At 36.2% G+C, this 14,137-nt stretch overlaps 1 protein-coding gene across 39 annotated transcripts in view; it reads left to right on the top strand.

Annotated features, from left to right (window-relative positions):
* The window catches only part of SLMAP (sarcolemma associated protein), a 93,536-nt gene that overhangs the window by 1,186 nt on the left and 78,213 nt on the right, over nt 1-14,137 (top strand). Inside the window, exon 1 of one of the 39 annotated variants that reach the window (XM_085590572.1) lies at nt 13-13,406. The exons of the other annotated variants lie outside the window; for them this stretch is intronic. The gene's annotated coding sequence lies outside the window, so the exon portion shown is untranslated. Of the gene's footprint in view, nt 1-12; nt 13,407-14,137 lie in introns of those variants that run through there. 39 annotated transcript variants of the gene reach the window in all.

Genomic DNA, 14,137 nt, shown 5'->3' with positions numbered 1-14,137 from the left:
TGTTCGTTTAAAAACACTGAAACTGCCCATTTGTTTTAGCAAGTCCCTGTAGATTGCGGATCACTCTGGTTTTGCTGTTGTAAATATGGTTGCATAGGGCAGGAGTAAGATTTGTTTTGAAGTGGTAATTTTCCAGGTAAGTTGGTAATTTCTTACTAAGCAGAAACTTTGAATATTGTGAAAAGTATATGAAACTAACAGTTGAAAATGGTTAGTTGAAAGGTTTTGCTTATTTATTACTGGAAATAGGTGAATTTGAGGTGAGATGTGCAAATGTGAAAGTACATTGTGTTGATATAGTGGTGTAATAGTATTTTTTTCCAAATGCAGAGAAACCGCTGTTTTATCAATGTGTGAAAATTGATCATGAGAAGTGTTGAAAAATGGATTTTAAAAAGATACTCTTCTTATTTGACACTCTTCTTACTTGTCCTTTTGAAATTTGGTGGAGTATTTTGTTGGTTCCAATAGGAGGCTTATTACTGGCAACAGGAGTGTAATGGGTGGCATTCGTGAAATAGTCTTATTGTAAGTGAAAATGGTTTTAAAATACATCCTGTGTTCTTAAGTGTTCCTCTCTAAAGTCTGGCAGTCTTGTTAAGCAAAATTGAGGGGTCCTGTAGTGCATGTTTTGTCCACTAGGGATTGAACTGGGACAAGTAAAGTTGTTTTACTTAATGACTGTCAAGTTAATTTTAAATATCCAGCGAAAAATTAACAAAGGGCAGACTGCAGTTGCTCAGCACTGTATTTTATTTCCAATTACATTGATGTTATGCTCTAGAACTTAACATGAACTAAGTCAGCTGGTTTTTTAGCTTCACACCAAGTCCTCCTGTGATATGCAGTCAGTGTAGCCCTGGATTTTAAGAATAATATGGTCTGTAATTCATGCAGATTTTTTCAGTAGTATGACACAGCATGAGAAGCAGTAAAAGGCAGTAAAAGTTCTTAAACATTCCATTGTTAACTATCCTATATTACGCAATACTTCGACGTGATGGGACAAGACAAGCATTTAATTTCTTAAGGCTAGATTAAGGCTTTCAAGTTACCTGCCGGTAATTGTGCAAACTGCTATCTGTATTAAACGTTTCATTAAGCATCTTGCTTTGGCTCTATTGTGTATGTGATCTGCATTCTTGGATTCTAGAAAACTTAAGTGTTTGAAATACTTTCAGTTTAGTCTTTAACCTTTCTTGTTTGATTCAACAAAGTAAAATGTTCCAAGTTATTGCTCTGTTTTTAAATTAAAACGTATTATGCATATAGCTTTTTATCGACGTTTCTTATGACTTATCAAGATTTTAAGACCCCCATGTGCTTTATGGTTACAAATATGGTCCGTCATTTTCAAGATGGTTAATTTGACAAAGCACTGAGTGTCGAGCAAGTCTGCTAACTAATAGACAAGCTTCAAAAAACGTCAGCTATGAGGATTTTTGTTTGTTTTTAAATTTCAGTTAGCGTTGGCTCCTCTAATATAGGTAAAAATTCGTATGCTTGCTCACTTACCTGTTTTAAAATAGCAACTTAGTAGTAGCAGTAATTAAAAGGATTATATTTGATTGTTCTGGAAATAACATCATGTGAAGATTTGACAGAGGTCTGATGAAACTTGCCAAGGTAGGCATTTGTAGCGATAGTAAACAACTAAAGAATGGGTTTGTGATCATGCCCTGGAATCCACTCCTACTTCATGTTAGATGTGGTGCTGTAAAGGTTTAAAGCACGGGTATAGCAGTGAGGAGAATTTCAGATTTGATGCTTGTTTGCTGGCTGTATGGTCGGGCTTTTGATCTGGTTGAGTATTGGAATGGTGAACTGTGAGACAGTTGGAGGGGTGAGGGAAATGTACCATTAGAGATAATAGGTATCAAATGCTGTTGTGAAAAAGCAGGTAGAAGATACTGAGAAATACAGGCATGATCTTGAATTACAAGAACTACTTAAAAAAATTTTGTGGTGGTTTCAAAATATAAACAAAAACATGCCAGAACATTTACGTGCAGGAACATCTATTATCATTGTTTACATAACTGCTAATAAGCACATCTCATTTAGGAAATTGTCATTATCCTATCAATGACCTATATTTAAACCTGCAGAAATTCTCTCTGTCAGAGTATTAGTAAACATTTCTTAGAACCTTATATATAGGGCATTCATCAATTCTGGATTTTTCAAAATATAAAAGACCTTCAAATGTTCATTTAGTAATGAGAAAAAACCTTCAGATATTTCAAAATAGTTTGTTAATGATCTGGGACTACAGTTTCATAACTTGTGGACTTTGGCAATAACAGTTTTGGGCACTACCAGTCACTCAGTCCAGGCTCTGTTGCCTCTTGAACTGCCTTTCAGTTATACTTATTACTCTTTTTTTTTTTTTTTTAATGAGGGCTTGGAGTTTTATTTTGTTTAGTGAATCATGTGAGTGATCCTGTTTACTACATAGTCTATAAACAATTTTGTCAGTATTATCTGTAAACAGGGGTAGAACCTGAAGAGAGGGAGCATCAATAAGCTATGCCAACGAAAGTAGTACAGAATTTTTTTCCTAAGGCAGAGGAAGGTATGAGCTGAAATACGTTGCATAAGTAGAACTAAGCTGAAGATAACATGTTACTTACAGCTGGAAGATGTGAATGTTTCTTTTGTATAAAGGTGCTTTAATTATGCATGAAAAAAGTTATTTGCCCAGGGAGATAATGTCTATGTAACACTAGCATTATTAAGGTTGCAAATAGAATGAGTTTTCAAGATCACCAATACATAGGAATTAAAAGAAGGTACTTAAAGTTGGATTTGCTTTTTAAAATATTTTAAACATAAATGTAAGCCTAAGTGTGTGTATGATAAAGGTGGAAGGAGATGGTGGTGGGATTTTCTTGGAGTTTTTCTGTGCATAGTAATATTTTTATAGACAACCAGTGCAATGCCTCTTCCTGCCTGTGTTTGTAGATACAGCATAATAACTCCTAGTTAACTAGTGGATTTTTCATGCAATGATAACATTAGAATATTATAATTAGAATTCATTTTGTTTTTTTTTTTTTTAGTAATTACAAGTTAATGAATCTGGGTTTTTTATAGGTGCCTATAAAAGTGACTCACTATATACGTAGGAAGTAGATGTTGTGCTGAGTATGGAGTGTTCCAAAAAGTGTGAATCAAAGTGAAAGAAAAAGTGGGCTATACTTCAGAAAATCTAAATGTGTTTGTTCAGCTCAAATAACTGCATATGGGAAGAAACTCTTAAAAATTGTGTAACTGAAATAATCTTAAACTTGTTTTTTTGGGTTTTGTTTTCATTTCTAAAAATAAGCAAGTGGAAGACCTTTGAGAATTTGTATGTGACTTCCAGGCTGAAATGCTTCTGACAGATGTTGTAGAAGCTCTTAGGAGAAACCTGAAGCTTCCAAATAGATATCCAGGCTTTCAAAATCTCAAATTATTCAGCACCTGACATTGTTGTGAGTTCCTATTATAAGTACCTTTTATAGGGAATTCATTGCCACAGTTTACCAAAGGCTCTGAGAAATTGTGAAAAATATTTTCTTAGATCAAAAGCACCCCAAAGAACCAGTCATTTTTAATAACTGAAAAAAACGGTGTAGGCACAAGTTGATGTGTTAATGGTAGCTAATGCTGTTGTTTTCATTTAATTCAAAGTGGATACGAATTGAATTGAGCACATTCATATATAGGTGATGGAAGTGGTAAGTAGCATATTGAAATCCGTGGTCCCTGTAACAGTAAAGGAAATTTGTTACAGCTGTGCATTATGACTTCTAGACTTATAATATGTGAGACAAAAATACTACAAAATACTTAAAGAAAACAAAAACAAAACAGATTCCCTCTCCCCACCCAGTAAAACCCTCAAAAAACCAAACGCCAAAAGAACCAACCAAAAATCCAAGAAGGAAAACCCAACCAATCATACCAAACCCCAGCAACTGAAAACAACCAGCCCAAAGGCACAGCCAGTTTAAAGTGATCTGAAGGACTCGGTGACGTTTACTCTGGTTGTGTTTGGGATGACACCAAGCCTGTGAGTGTCGGTGTGGTGGGGGTGAGTTGGGCTGCTCAAGGGCAGGGCTGCCACTCACTGGGACCTGCCCTGCTGACTGAAGGGGCAGACAGGAGCCTCAGGACAAGCACGAGGCTGCGCTTGGAAAGGAAGAACTCTTTGCAGCTTATTAGACCCTGCCTAGCATACTGCACTTAATTTTGGACCACTAATGCAAGAAATACATTGACAAACAGGAGTTGAGATTAGATAGTCTTTTTTTGCTGTATTGTACTAGGGAGTAAAGTAAATTGATATGAAAGAAAGCAAACAAAATTAGTAAAGAGGAAATATGTTACTTGCTTTACATTACATAAAATGTTTTGTGGATATTGAGAACTTGGCATGAGGCAGGAAAGCACAGAACATTTTCTGTGGATGTTCTGTTTGTTCAGAAGTATTTTAGTAAATTTGTCTTTAAAAACTAAGTGGGATATGAAAAATAGTATTTGGAATTGCGGGGTTTTGGTGGGAATATTTTTTTCCTGCTGCTTCCAGTAGAGAATCCTGTGTGATACTCTTGCCTATTTAGTGCTGATCTATATAAAGTTGTGTTTAGTTTCCCATGTATCAGTAGCACTTATTTTGATAGATGTAGTGTCTGTTATTTGTTTTTTCCTCTATTATATCTTTTCAACTTTCTGTTAGGATTGTTGTCCGAGAGATGAACGGATGTTTTATTTTTCAGTACTCTTGATGTTTCTGTATGCTTACAGTCTGCATTGAAGACATTGTCTTCGAAACAGTGAATGTTCCAAGTGCCCTGGGGGACTGACCTGGGATTTGCTGTAATGCACAGAGGTGAAACACCAGTGCTTAGGTACTTCTGGTAAGAGGGTGATGTCAGGCAGCCCTCACATACACCTGTTAATATTTTTATGTAAGTGCTTTTCACCCTGAATGAACCATCCCATTTTACACTGATATGATCATGAGAATAGTATGGGGTAGGGAGCTCTTGCTTTCAACCATCTTCAGCCCCATGGTTTTAGGAGCTGGTGTAGGAGTGAGGGCAGCCATTTATAGTAGAGGTAAGTCAGTGCTGACAAGGATTTCCCTGCAGAGATACCATCTAGAGCCACTGCTGCAGAGTTAATACTGTAATTCTTGGAGCTGATCCATTGCAGTCATGCTGCATCTATCCTGAGCCAGGAACACCAACACATTGATTAGGCTTTAAAAACAAACAAAAATCCCTTTTGTATTTGCAATGAATTTTTACAAACCTCAAATGAATCGGGTTACTTAGCTGGAATCAAGGCCAGTAAATGTGTTTTCCTTAGATTTCTTATGGGATGGTTTGGGTTTGTACCTAGTCCCAGGCTTATAAATGCAAAACCTTGCTTCCCTACATTTTCGTTATATAAGGTTGTTACTGATTTTTTTACTTTCTTATGTGTTAGTTGGGCAATCCAGTGATCATTTGCAGGTGGATTTACATGGCACTGGAGAAATACTTTGATTTGGCTTTATCTTCTCATTTTTCATAATATATGTGACAGCTTCATTTGCTTATTTATCTAATGAAAGTAACTGAATTTATGTATGCTGTAAAGGGCCGTGTGGGTGAGGAGTGTCTGTGTCACTGTGATACTTTGGTTGTGTTGATTTGAGTCTGATCTAGCTAGATTTCTGCAAAATGTGTTGATACATACTCAGCTGTTTTGTTGCCTTTTGGGTTTTGTAATTTCTTTTAATAGATAACATTAAGGGAAAATGATGAGTGTTTTTGGAACCAGGACAGTGAAAAGGAAGAAAGAATGCTGTCTCCATCCCTCTAGCTAGCAATTTTACAGTCTATTGCTACTAAATTATATGACTATTTATTGTCTCTGGATTTTCTTTTGAATTGCATCAATACTTGCTTCCTGTTAATGTTATTCACTTGAAGTGAGTTTGGATTATCCAAGAGCTCTGAATTTTGTTAGATCTTACTGTGACCATGCATTAATTTACCCAACTTGTCTGTCTTTCTAGAAACATTTCTGTTGTGGCAGAATTTTTGGAAAAAGGCTCAGCATTGTCACATTTTTGTTGAATATAGGCAAGTGTTTTTTCAGTCTGCTCTAGGAATGGGAACATCAGGCAGAGAGATGGCCTGTAACCATCTTGCAATAAGACGTATCTCTCTGCCAGGGGCTCAGAACAGTTTCCTCCTTGAAAATGAAAATCATTGTGCTGGAGCCAGACAATTAATTGGATACAATTTTCCTGTTGTGTTGTACCAGACTTGTGTGTGATTGAGTAATGCCTTAGAGTTTATTTCAGTCTTGAGAAAGTATAAATAAATTATGAACTTCCAGCAGGCTTATAATAGAAAGTCCAAAATCCTGTAGTAACACTGTAGTTGAGTGGAAAAACACAGAAAATGCTAGCAGGAGTTTGACTTCTTTTTTTTTTTTTAATTTTGTAAAAAATAAACATAAAAAGTACAGGGATTAATTAAGAGTAGTTTAGGGCATGAGGAGTTTGTAAGATCTTTGCAGAGCTAAGGAACATGACTATTGATAGTTGAACTATTGTGTGTAGTGAAGGGAAATACATGCTATGCATAGAACTTTTAGGTTATAAAACAACATTAGTCAACGATTGGAAAGAATTAAGAGTAGATAGATTCAATTGCAAATGTTGTAGTAGTGTAAAATTTGAGAACTTGTAAATAAATACAAAAAATAGTGACAGTATTGTGCTATGTTAAAGTAAGTTTTTCCCCAGTAGGAATATCTTTAATTTTAGTTTTCACATGATAATTCAAATGTGATGAAAATATTTATTACAGAAAGTCTTCAATACAGAAAGCAGACAATGTCTCATATATGTATAAAACCTATATAAGAACAGAAGGGTGATCTTTTGCTCTTGTGTTAAGATAGTATTGACTAGAAATCTAAGAATTAAGTTACTAGTGCTGCATATTGTCATAATTGCACTTGTAGTATTTCTTCCATATGCAAGAACTTAAGATAGAAAAGTTATGGATGCATGTAACCATGTATCATGTAATACCCTTCTTAAAGGAAGGACTAGAAATGTTATGTTTCAAATAAGATGAAAAGCTCTGTAATGGGCCAGATAGATATTTGTACAGCAAGTTCTTTTGAAGACATTTGGTACTGGCTGCTGCTATCTGCATATGTCATTAGTCTTATCTGATACGGAAGTTTTTGCACTTAAATGGAATTTTTCCAAAATTGTTCCTTTTTTGGAAGTGGAGTGAGCTGAAGTTTAAACCTTGATTTGTTTCAAACTTAGTCTTTGCCTTAGTTATCGATGGTCTGTTTTTTTTGCTTGTTTAACCTCACCCCAGCAGAGCTTGACTATGCCTTGCTTTCTGGTTTTTTGGGTTTTTTTATTGGTTTTCTTGAAGTGTAATGCTTAATTTTGTAGGTTAGAAGCTAGATTTCTTGGTTCTGCAAACCTGAGAATTTAGCTTGCCTACCTTTTTGCCTTTGAATATCCTGGTGGCCTTTCCCAGTAACTTGTGGCACAATTAACTGTCATTCTCTCTTTTTGTTGATGTTGTCATAGTTATGCCAGAACTTACAGGCAATAGAATTGCAAATCAGTTTCTGTAGTATTACTTGTGATTTTATTCTGCCATTGCAGGGTTTTGCACTTATACCTACTGTTTCCAGGTGCTTGAAGACCGAAAACTTTCAGGAGACATAATGAATTATTTGTAATTCTTCATGTTTTGAACTGTTATTTAAAAAAAATAAGCTTTGTTTTTTATATCTGATTGTGAAAGAATCCATTCTGCAGCCAAGTTATTTTTGCGGGTCTGTGATCTCTGTAGGTAACTACTTGTTGTGTTCTTACATTACAGGGATTCCTCTTGCTGGATGCCAGAGGATTTTAAGGTTATGTCAATATTAGCTCATACTTTAAGGGACAAGGAATAAGTTGGATGAAGCTCTTTTTGTTTCTGTGGATTCCAGAAGTTTTGGTCATTAAGTAGTTAGGATGGTATCTATTTTTGAGTGAAGTTACAGTACTGTGAACAAGGACAGCAAATCCTATGACATGGATGAACTGGCAGAGGATAATGAAGGTTGGTGTGTACCTCAGGAGATTGTCCAGTCCAGTCTGCTGGCCCGCAGCAGGTCTAATGAATTGAGGTTGCTTGTGGTCTTGGTAGAGAATTTTGTGTACAGAACTGATCCCTAGCAGGAAGTAAGTTTTTGAGGTCAGTACCAGGTATATTAGCTGGTACATTAGCCTGGGTTGCTGTTATCTTAGGTTTCTAACTTCCAGTGTATGTATGTATAGTTAGAATTTAGTATTATGCTTACCTGGAGTACTTCTCTTATAGTGTAACTTAAAATTAGTATCAAAATGTGTCAGGTAAATTTAAGAAGAATTTCTGGAGGAAAAGAAACATGAAATGAATGGCATAAAAATGTTCCTAATTCCATAAGGGTGGAAGTAATACAACACTTTCACTTACAGTTGTCAACCACTACTTCCTTTTTAAGAACTCAAAGGGGAAATTTTTTTTTCCTGTCTTCCTCTTTAAAGACCTTTTGTAGACTGCATGTTCCAGCACTTGAAAGAGAAAGCCAGGAATACAAATTATCATGGAAAGGGTATATTTGTTTTTGCAATCTCCATAGCTGTTCGTTGTTAGGTAAAGCTACTTATTGTGCTGCTTAAGCAGAGCTTTGGTAGGTATATAAATATTGTCAGTGACAGTGAAGACCAGTGATTTGGTCTATGAACTTTCCTGTGTAATTAAGGGAATAAGTGATAGGCTGCTATTTATATTAATAATATATTACCTATAACACAGAAAGGCATGTGTATGTTCTAAGTCTATTTGAATGCTCTTTACCCATGGCGTCATTCTGATCTTTGGTTACATTTATTAATGACTCTTAATTAGAAAGTTAAAAGTACGTGTTCTGTGTTTAGATAACTTCTAACTTCCATATAAACAGAGAAGAAAATGTTTCTGGTGTTTTTGTACTTGAACAAATGCATTGCATCAGCACACAAGGGCAACCTTCCTTTCAAAGTGCATGTTTTGATCCTGAATCTCTGTACACATGCTGCCTCACTGACTGAGATCAGCACAGATTATACATCCATCCTGTTGCAGCATATTGCTTCCTGATCAATTTAATGCAGATCTAGCTGCAGATTCACCTTCCCTGACCCCATGTTCCAGAAGTGGGCTTGGGAAGGGTTAGGTTAGCAAAACACTGCATCAACACAGTTGTCCTTTCTCTGAGCCACTCTGGGACATCCAGACTGCATTTCTGGGGGCTTCTTAGGTCACCCTCTTCTGGGATTTTGCCTGTTTCACAGGTCAGTGTGAGTGTGCCTGCAGTTGGACAATTTTGTATGCAGATGTGCAGGTAAGAGGGGTTTTTTTGGTCTCCTCTGTTTATCAAATGTAAGTGTGCTCATTTTCCTTCCTTTCCCCTGCAGCTTAATGTTGAGCCTTCCCAGGATGTGTTGCTGGATAAATTTTAGATGATGATCTGAGTTTTATAAACTAATACTAAAAGATCTTCATGACTACTACTTTTTATTTTGGGATCAGTACCTTGTACTCTCTTTGATGTGTGTTATGGTTTAAACTTGCTGTATGCCTCTTCTTTTCTAATTGCTGTTTTGTAAATAATTGCTTTGTAATATCCTTTAAAGCCTTCTATGAAGATGTAGTTTTGAGTCTAATGTTAGGGTACCTGTAATCTTGCAACATTATTTCAGTGGCTGAATCTGCTTGCCGGTGTTATGCCTCAAATCTCGAAGTATGTCAAGCCATTCTGCTTTCAATATTGCTTCAGACAGTTATTATACAGGTGAACAAAGCTCAGTGGAGACTGTTTTCTCTTGTTCAGACCAAAACTTTTCAGACAATAAAAGGATTTAAGAAATAAATGCTTGGTTATACTTGTAGGCATTTGGAAGAGGGGTTTTTTTTTCAACTGCTACACTCATGCTGAGGTGTCCTAAGTGGTCTTTTTTATGGGACAGTTATAGTGGCAGGTTATTAAAATGTGAATTCGTGGTCATATAGGGACATAAAATGTTTTAACCTTGAAGTTTAATTGTGTTTACAGACACAGTCAATATGCATTTTTATTTCAAAACTGGTTATATTTCATATATAAAATTACATTTAACATTTTTATTTAATGGTAAGATAGTCGAGACATAAAGAAGAAGAAAAGAGGCAAATCAGCTTTCTAGGTACTGTTTCTTCTATCTGAAAAGAAGTTATGACTTTTGGAAAGTTCTGCTTGAATTTACAAATAATGTGGTAAAAAGAGTCACAAGATAAATATTTTGGAACATGGTAAGGGGCCAAATTCTTTTTATTTTAATATTAGCAGTGGCAGAATAATTGCTAGGACATGAAAAAGGACTTTAGTGAGTGTACTGAGCCAAATATGAAAAATGGGCCAATTCAGTCTTTTTGTTGTTTGTGACCCATATAACTTTTGCTCTGGAGTTTCCTTTCCATAAAGCTAGAGATGATGACAGGAATGGACAGGACCAACCTGCTACTGATCAGAGAGTCACAGAATGGTTTGGGTTGGAAGGGACCTTAAAGATCATCTAATTCCAACACCCTTGCCATGGGCAGGGACACCTCCCACTAGACCTGGTTGCTCAGAGTGCCATCCAGCCTGGTTTTGAACAGTTCCTGGGATGGGGCATCTTCCACTTGTTTGGGGTTTTTCCCCCACTATTGTTCCTGTCTTGGTATTTTTAACTTTATTTTGCTCATTAAATACTCGCATAGTAGTGATAGTAGTAGTTATTATTATTATATTCCAAAGCAGGAGAATTTCTGTCAGTGCTTTTAATAATTCTTGGTGAAATGTCCCATTTCAGTCGAAGAAAAGCACACCAGCAAAAAATGATTACAAAGTCAGAGAGGTGTTATGTACACTCCATTTGCTCAAACAGCTGTCAGGAGTTCACTTCCATCAGCTGTGTCCTTGAGCAGGTCTGAGGGCCATCTTAGCAGGGTTCTTTTGGTGTATCCGTATGCTGTGTAGACTTAGGCTGGTGGAGGTGAACTCTTTATTTCCCTCATGCATTGTATTTCTAAGCATTTGAAAGAGTATGAGCTCTACTTGCCTTTTTAGTGCAGGCTTTGAAGTATGACTGTTGTTTGCTGGCATCTTAAAAGAGAGAGGAGAAAGTTTCTCTTTTGATAAACAAGCCTTTGGAAAGAGCTCTGTGACCTTGCTTGAAGAAGGATTATGATGACGGGAATGTCTTGTATATTTATTTTATATAATCACAAGTGGTAAATTCAGTTAAATGTAGCTTCTTTACAGTGTGAAACACTTAGATACTTGCCTACACTTGAGGTATAGGAAGGGTATTTTCATTTAAATGTCTGAATTATGACAATTTACATACTTGTTTAACATGCTAGCAGTGTATGAAGCCAAACTTACCAGTTTTGAGAACATTATAATTTAAATAACTTGAATTGTTTAATTTTTTCCAAGTATTAGAGCTTTAGATTCTGGAGAATAGACATTGATGACTGTTCTTTATAAAGATGTTAACAGGTTTTTCTTCTTGGGTAGAGCTGTTAAAGATACCCCATAGCAAAAAGCCTGCATAACTTGTATCTTCCCACAATGCTAATGGGAAATTGCATTTTGAAAACTGGTGGAACATATATTTGTTATTTGCTGCAATTCAGAGAGAACTTTTGATTTTCAGTTTCAGTTCTACTCTTTTGCGGAATTTTGTTCCAATTCAAAAGGTACTTTTTTCCACTATCCATTTGTGTTCCTCTGTGCTTTCTAGTACCTTTGACAACAGAACAACTAAAGCAAATAGCACAGAACAAAATCTTGTCAGCTTACACTGTGCAGTGAAAATGTATTTTAGAAAATCCAAGGTCACTGAACATACATGTTTCTGAAAATGTTGGGGGTAACACCCATTTAGGGCATGATGCCCTTTCCACCATTAGGACAGTCATCTAATTGAAAGCAACAGCGAAATAGAATAGGTAGCAAAAAACACAGTGAACCCCAACATCAGAATAGGGTGTTCTTTGTTTCAATTAGCTGATCCTCTTCAGGCCTAAAACCTCTGTAGCAGGGAGCTCCTCTCTGTACTGTGTTTTGGTCAAATGCTGAGTAGTAACTTCCTTTCATTTTTAATGTATGTATATTACCATTAGAAAATATGTTACTTTAGGTTGGAATTAAATTTCCCTTTATTTTTTTCTGGTTGAGAAGGTAAAAAATAAAATCTTCTGCAAAATACTGTTCTTAGGAAATTATTTGACAAAACTGAAGAAGTAAGAACAAATCTATGGCAGAAAAGGTTGTGGATACACAGAATATTTCTTATCCAGTTGTCAAATGCCAGGTGAGCTCTTCTGCATAACTGGTGCATCATTCATCCTATCCTGCTCATGTTGATTCTCACATGGGAGAATCAATATCTTGGACCACTCTTAAAACAACTAAATTCAGACTTCAGCTCCCTTGTCTGTCCTCTATAACGTTGGTGCTGTCTTCCTTCCAGTCTTTGGGATGAAAAGAATTGCAGATTTTTAAGAGTTACCTGTTTTTCACAATGCTTCTCCACTGGAGTCTCTTAAGTAATCCCAACTGCTGCCTTCCTGTTGCTACTGTCCCTTTCTGCAAAGTGCAAACAACAATTGTAAAATTCCAGCTTCATGCACCTTGCCTTCCTCTCACATCCAAGTGGCTTTGAGTACGTATGGTGATGGAGCAGCCAGATATAAATCAAGTTAGGGGCTGAGAGAGGGAAATCAGGGGAAAGAGCAGTGCAATGAAAGGCTGGAAGAAACTTTTCTGCTTCTATTTCTCATTGTTTCTAAATACAAGCAACCAGTTCTCAGGTCACTTTCTCTGTTTTGAGCTGGTAGCCATGGAAGGTAGCCTTCAGGTGCTGAGATGCTGTGAGGGCAGGAAGCACATCTGTGTAGCCAGTTTGGAGAGCTGTTGTGATGAACTTTGTACCAGCACTGTGGCTATGCTGGGGATAAACAACTGGGTGAGAGGAGCACTGAGCACTGAAGATTCCAGGGAGTTTGCACAGGAAATTCTACAAGCATGGGATAGAGACAATGGGATCAGTGTTACCAGTGGGACAAGTGATGCAGAAGGGAATATAGAAACTGAAGAGCAATTGAAGTCACAATTGCACACTCTAGATTGCAAGTTGCCCTCTTCTAAAAAAAAAAAAGAAAAAGAAAAACCAACAGGAAACATGTATTGTTACTTCTCCTTTTTAAATGTACTTGTACCATTAGGCACAGAGAGTAGAGTTCTGCGCTATTGAAAAATGATCATAAACATTACAATTATTATTTAAGGTAACAAAGCTTTTTATTGGCAATTTTCTGTGTTATGCTGTTTGAGTATTTAATTTTTAAAAATGCTTACTTTTCTCACGTTCTATTATAATATTCATAGCACGTTGAAAAGAGCCATTGTTATAAGCAGTGCAGGAATGGCAGTTGTAGGGAGCTGTATTTGTAGAGAAGTAAAGTATTTCCAGAGCAGACAGATATTTTCACTTTTTTAATTGAACTGATCATGTAGTTAGAAGATTGGTCATCTTCCATGAAAGATTTTAGGAAAAACAGCTTCAGCTCCTTATACAAGACTATTCTTAGTGAGGAGAATGCTGTTTCTGCCATATTTGAGACACTTACTGTTGAGCACTTCGCCTGTTTTTAATTGTGACTTACTAATGAGAGCATTCCCTATTAGAGTACACTAAGTGGTTTTGGTTTAAGTTGAAATAGCAGCATGGAAATATTTGTAATTTACGTGCTTCTGTCACAGCTAAAATAGTTTGTTTCATATTTAATGTAGTTTTGAATGTGTTAGTTCATGAAGAAATCTACTAATTCAGTTTGCATTTTAGTTGATACTTAGTAGAGATGAATGTTTTTATCCTTCAACTGACAGTGATAACTTTGTATCTGTAGAATGTAAAAGCTTTAGTAGTTTTCTTTCAAAATTAATGGTAATCAGTTTTTTCTGCATCTGCAGAATGTAAATGCTTTAGTTGTTTTCTTTCAAAATTAATGGTAATCGG

This window comes from Lonchura striata, chromosome 12, assembly GCF_050655825.1.
Source record: "Lonchura striata isolate lonStrDom1 chromosome 12, ASM5065582v1, whole genome shotgun sequence".
Lineage (NCBI taxonomy): Eukaryota > Metazoa > Chordata > Aves > Passeriformes > Estrildidae > Lonchura > Lonchura striata.
Note: the sequence above shows the minus strand (reverse complement) of the source record. Positions and strands in the feature narration are given on the sequence as shown.